The 6,815-nt window shown below is 33.7% G+C and overlaps 1 long non-coding RNA gene across 1 annotated transcript; it reads left to right on the top strand.

Annotated features, from left to right (window-relative positions):
• Positions 1-229: 229 nt before the first annotated feature.
• Positions 230-4,085, top strand: LOC140505385 (uncharacterized). Its single transcript, XR_011967480.1, has 2 exons — positions 230-391; positions 2,552-4,085. It is a non-coding gene; the product is annotated as an uncharacterized lncRNA (long non-coding RNA).
• Positions 4,086-6,815: the final 2,730 nt, after the last annotated feature.

Genomic DNA, 6,815 nt, shown 5'->3' with positions numbered 1-6,815 from the left:
TCCTTAAAATGGACATGCCAAAATGAAACAACACGAAGATGAAGGTATTGGAAAGGTAGAGGGATCTTCCAGTGTGAGAAGGCTGAAATGGCAGAAGGATTTTCCATGGTGAAAAGACTTCTAGGGCATAGTAGAAAAAAGATGTATGAACAGTTAGTGGTGAAGGGGGTTCCAGAAAGGAATGAAAGAGTAAGCATGATTGATTTGGGATCTCTTCTTTAATGTTGAGGTTCCAAGAGAAAATCACTGATCAGAGAAAGGGACCAGAGCAGTGGAGGGTTCTTTCAAGGCAAGAAGCTTGCTATAGTATAGTGACGGAGGCAGCTCCCAGGCTGTGAATAGTGGAGAAATAGGTCTGGAGAGTCAACACCAAGACAAAAAAGACTTGAACGTAAGTGAAGAAAAGCTTATGGTGATCTTAACTAGTTAAAAAAAAAGTTCCCCAGGGAATATAAGGAAAAATAATCTATGAATAGAAATCTCCTCTTTGCACTCAGTACTATTCTGTCTATTGAGAATAACTATTCTTTGGGGGTAAATGAAATTTAATATTTTAATGGATATGAAGAAGGTAAATGAGATATTGAAGGGGTTGAATTTTTCACCATTTGTAATCATTTTGATCTCACAAGTACTTTTGATGCCTAAGGTATACTATATATATATATATATATATATATATATATATATATATATATATATGTATGTATGCATGTATATATATATACATACATATATATATGTATGTATGTATGTATATATGTATGTGTGTGTGTCTGTATATACATATATAGTACGTGAGATAAAAAAATTGATTTATTTTTGTTTGATAAACTTCTGAGATAAGAACTCACTGACAAAACTTGATGGGAAAAGTAGAAAATAATATGGCAGAAATTGGGCATAGACATCTGATATCAAAATAAAGTCCAAATGGCTACATGACTTAGTCATAAAGGCTGATACTAAAAACAAATTAAGGGAGTAAGTAATAGTTTATTTGTCAGCTTTATGGAGAATGGAGGAATTTATGATGAAACAAGAGATAGAGAACATTTTGAGATTCAGAATAGATAATTTTGATTACATTAAATTGAAACGTTTTTACACAAACAAACCCAAGGCAACCAATAATAGGAGGGCAACAGAAAAGTGGGAAAGAATTTTGACAACTAGTGTCTATGATAAAGGCCTCATTTATAAAATATATAGAGAACTAAGTCTTCCATTCATTATAATTGTTCTATGCAACAAGACTACTATGAAAATGTGTTTAATAGGAATATATGTGTAGAGCCCATATCAGATAGCTTATCATCTTGTGGAGGAAGGGGGAATGAAAGGGGAGAAAAATTAAAAGTTATGGAAGTGCATGTTTCTCACTCTTGTTATAAGCACTATCATAATATAACCAACTTGGACTTTTGCACTAGTCCCCTAGAAAGTATTCTTAAATCATTGAACTAATCAAGTATCTTCATTGCATTGAAAAAGCAAATCTTATTGTGTACTTAATATTGTAAAAATTCCTTTCCCTATGAACAATTTTCTAAATAATTATTGATTAGAAAAATGCAAATTAAAATAATTGTGAGATATCATCTCATATTTGTCAAATTGGCTAAAATGATAGAAGGGGATAATGAAAAATGTTAGAGGAGATACAGAAAAATTGTGACATTAATACATTATTGGTGGAACTGAGAACTGATCCAACCATTTTGAAAAATAATTTGAAATTATACTCAACGAGTTATAAAAAGTATATACCCTTTCACCCGGAAGTACCACTGTAAAGGCTATTTCCCAAGGTGATGATAGTAAAAGGAAAAGAACCTATGTGCTCTGAAATATGTATTACAGTCCTCTTTGTGGTAGCAAAAAACTGGACATTGAGGGATATCCTTCAATTACGGAATGGCTAAACAAGTTGTGGTATATGATTATGATGGGATATTACTGTGCTGCAAGAAATGATGAGATGATTGATTTTATATAAAACATGAAAAGATTTACATGAAATAATGAAGAGTAAAATGAGCAGACTCAATATAATGTTGTTTACAGCAACATCAATATTGTTTTAAAAACAACTGTGAATAAGTAAGTTATTCTGAATATTATAAATACTCAAATTAACTACAAAGGGCCTATGAAGGAAGATGCTAGTCACCCTCAGAGAAAGTACTGATAAACAGAAGTATTCATAGTATGGTTTTATATATATGCATATATATATGCATAAACACATGTGTATACACATATATACATACATATGTGTTTCATATAGTGTCTTTCTGTAGTGACGGTGAGGGAAGAAAGGGGACAGTTTAGAACTTATAATGTAACAAAAATAACTAAGATTAGATCGAAACTAAAAAGAAATATATTTCCCTAACCTTCAAAGCCCTCCATAATCTGACAATACTCTACTTTTCTAGCCATATCTCATATTCTTCCTCTCAGTGCTCTCTAACTTCCAAATATAATAAACTGCTATGTTTCAAACATGTTGGCCGTGCTCCCACATCTTGTCTCATCTTTTTCACAGAATGCTAAAAAGAAAACAAAATACAGAATTTGATGTTTGGAAGAGGTCTTAGTGACCATTTACTCCAGCACACATATGAAGAAATCTCCATTCTGACGAACCTGAGAAGTGGCAGGCCAGTCTCTTCTTGAAGCCTTTCAAGGAGGAAGAATTCACCCATTCTCAAAGCAACCTATTTTTCTTCCATCTACTCCCTAAAATTGATTTAGTATTTTAATGACCCATGATTTCATCAATGTCTTAAATTTATATAGATGCAGCTAGAATTATTACAGATGGGTTTGTGACATTAACTCCATCCTTTTTTCCATTTTGGTATCTTGCTGGAAGAAGTCTAGGATTGCACTAGCTCTTAAACTTTACTGTTTCTCACTACCAAGTCCATTTGGCATATATTTTGTTTTTATTATAGCTCACTTCTGACCTATTAAAAATAGATAACTCTGCAGTAAGAGAAAGCAGACAGCTTTCCCATTTCATCTGATTATTATGTTTTAGAATCTTAATTTAGCACTGACTTCCTACCTAAATAGAAGCTAGCTAAATTGGTTAAAAGAGAATAGACAGACACACATACATACATATATACATGTATATGTATGTACATATACAGGATATATATGAATTATATGTGTATCCTATATGTGTATATATCATATGTGTGTATATATAGAGAGATATGTACTAAACAATATATAGACATTATAAATGTTTCAGTATTTGTTATTGTTCTAAATATAAAATGTCCTCCATGATAATTCTAGATATCATATACATTAGGTGATGATACATGGAGATAGATACTATCTCTGTCTATTACATCTATCTTCTCTCTTGTATTCAGAACCAAACATGTCTGAATTTTTTGATTTCCCATTTTTTGTTTACCAATCTAGATTTTAAAAAACATGATGACTCTAATATGCATGGAAGGCCTTTGTTTTCTAACAGATTTATTTGATAGCAGTTCAAGCATGAGGCTACTTTGCACAAATTACTTTAATTTTTTTCCCCAAATAAGCACAAATAAGAACTTTGGACATTGGGAAAGGCAGTTGGGTTGAGATAAATTCTATTGTATCTTTCCCTCTTCTGAAGGGGACCTACATGTTTTGTTTTAATATCAAAATTTCTAACTTTTGTTACTTTGCCTATATTAATTTCCCAATTGCACCCAATTAGTGGGCCTTAAGCTATGGGTGGTAATGCAACAGAGGCATGAAATAAAGTTTTAAAAATCAGGTTTTAATAGCAATAGCAGCTCGCACAATTAAGCTGGCAAGTCAGTGACTGCATCTTTTAGAAATTCCCAGCTTTGACACATCACAGGGTGACTTTATACCCTACTGTTCTCACATCCTTGTTGATATCTTGAATTAGCCAAGCATCTGTTACCCCAGTGAAATAAGATATCTATTTCCATGCATTAGTTTTCCACAGTGCAGTTGTGTTCTGATTGCTTTTTGTATTTACATAAATGAAAAACATCATTGTGTTGTTTTCCCTTTTATCAATTAAAAAAAAAACCCTCATTAAATTCATTTTTGCTCATTTCCTTTCTTTTCCTTTTTTTAAACTTTTTTTTTTTTGGTTTTGCTTGTTACAATCATTATTGTTGGTTCAAGTTCATCTTCCTTAGAACAGCTTCTATTACAATTTCCACTTCTTTCCCTTGCATCAGGGTTAGAAAGATTTCTTAAAGAGATAGAATATATTCTTAAATATAACAAAATTATTTGAAAAGTAGTTACTAAATGTTTTTCTTGTGTGTGCTTTTCTGTCTTATTAGCCTACATTTCTATATAATGATTATCTTAAATGGTATTATATTTTCACTTGTACACTATTCTCAGTCAAACATACAAACACACACACAGACACACACACACACAGACACACACACACACGAGAATAGCCATAAGTGTATCAGTGTATTGGACCCAGTTCCTACTACTCTAGAAGGTAAGTTGTTAAAATTTCTGTGTAAGCATTTACACCTTGAAAATGAGCAAATATTATAAATCAAGGTTGTTTTATTGTTTTTTGATTGTTTAGTTTTAAGTAAAGAATGGGAAAAGGTTAATAATTTAGATTAAACTTAAATTGTATCATGAATACATTTTTTTTTCAGAGAGGTCATTTTTAAACATTTACTGACACCCCCCAGATAAAGCTAGGAAAAGTCCTAAATAGCTCACTCTCTCAACACTTTTTCATTGAATTTAATGCCATCATTAATTATGGAATATATGTTTCTTAAAGGCAGAAATGTTTTTTATTGTATGTGTGTGTGTGTGACCAGACTCTAGCACAGTGTTGTACATGTATTAGATGGGTTAATAAATGTATCTCCTTGGATTGATTTATAGAATATTAAATGAAAAACGAAAAGCCAATGCTCTAAATACCAGACTTGAAATTTATACTTTTAGCTAATTGATTAGATGATTATAATCAATCCTTTTTCTTTAACCATTATTATAAATCATATAAGCCAATGATAAGTGAATATGTCCATATAAGGTGAATTTTTCCTACCCATGCAACATTGTAAAAAGGAAACCTTTAAATGTTTTGCAGGGACTCATCCTGGAAATAAGCATTTCAGATTTAAAATCCTAAGCTCACAGTGGAATGACTAGTGAGAAAAGAAACAAAAAGATTACATTCCTTACATTTTTGTGAAAGTGTCATACTCTTACCTAATAGCTCATCATTTAAGAAGAACATTTGTTTAGTGGATCCAGTTATCTTATGAAAGAGAATACCAAGAGACATCACCCTGATATGCTAAAGTCATTGCTTCAAAATGTTGGATGCTGTAAGGGTTGCAAGTGATGTTCTGATCAGGAAATGCATGAAAAGGAAGAAAAATTGATTGAATAAAAGGAGAACTAGCTTCAAGAAAAACAATTGCAATCCATGTTTTATAAAATCTCCATGGCAGAGAAAGGGGAAATTTCAATCAATCACAATAGGTGATTGAAACTAGTTTTTTATTTCTTTCTTTTAAAGTAGGGGGTGATGTATAATATAACAATGATACATGACATGGAATGACATATAATATAATAGGATTCATTCAGGCACCATGGCAATCTAAAAGTTGGTATTTCTCCACATAGGACAAAAAAATTCAATGGTCTTATATTATCCTTTCTCTGACCCCAGAACTCACTTGTGGCATGAGAAGAAAGAGAGAATAAAGAAAGGAGATCTAAAAATTAGGAAGTAAGGCTGAAAAACAAACTGAGTGGGTTGTCAAAGAAACTTTTTCGTTTGTTTTAGCTTTAGGCACTTTTCCAGTTCAGGATGAAGAGATATGGTAGAAAAGGTTCTTTGGTCATTTTCTTGGATTCAGAAGAAATTCTCACCTTCAAGAAGGAGGGGAAAGCTGAAAGGTAGGTGCAAGGATTTTGTAGGGTCATTAAATACAATTTCATTAGTTATACACAGTATGTTCTCCCTATATCTTATGAGAAATTGAAGATCTCAATAATCCCTTTGAGATGCCAGAGCCAAGATGGCAGAATGAAAGCAGGGACCTAGTTGTGCTCATCCACAAATTCCCTCAGATAACTTTACAGAGTAAATTTGAACAAATTTTAGACTGGCAGAATCCACTGGAGACAGAGGGTGGCAGATATCCAGACCAGAGCAGCCTGAAAGATGGAAGGGAAGGATTTGTACACTGGGCTGGAGGTGCACAGATAGCATAGAGGCAGCAGTGCAGATGTAGTCATAGCTGAGCTGGAATGGCCCTGGGTAGGCTGAATCTCCAGCAGCAGTTCCCATTCCAAAACCACTCAGCACAGGACTGGAGTACAGTAGAACTGGGTGAGCGAGAAGCTCAGGGCTCACAACACCTGCAGCAGCTACTCCTGGGGCTATCATCCCACGGACTAAATGTTTGAAAATCACCTTCTTGAACTTTCTGAAAGTCAAGATGTCTGAGTAAACTGTAAGTGTTCTCACCCTCCCTGATTAACCTAAAAAAAACAGATAATATTGCCCCAAGAAAAATCCTGGAATAGTGGATCTAGCAGAAGGGGTAAATAGTCTTTTAGCTTGGAAGGCTAAAGAGACCACTGGGAAGGGTCCCTCTTGCTGTGGCTGAAGGGGACCAGTGCAGGACTAGAAGCATCCCAGCAAGCTCCACCTTAGCAGATCAGGAGGAGATCCTGAGCCCAAGTGAGGTGAGTGAGTAAGCACCAACACCAGGACCCCAGGTGTGCTTTAGCACAGTTGGGGAAATTGGGAATAC

This window comes from Notamacropus eugenii, chromosome 5, assembly GCF_028372415.1.
Source record: "Notamacropus eugenii isolate mMacEug1 chromosome 5, mMacEug1.pri_v2, whole genome shotgun sequence".
In the NCBI taxonomy this organism is placed as follows: Eukaryota; Metazoa; Chordata; class Mammalia; order Diprotodontia; family Macropodidae; genus Notamacropus; species Notamacropus eugenii.
Note: the sequence above shows the minus strand (reverse complement) of the source record. Positions and strands in the feature narration are given on the sequence as shown.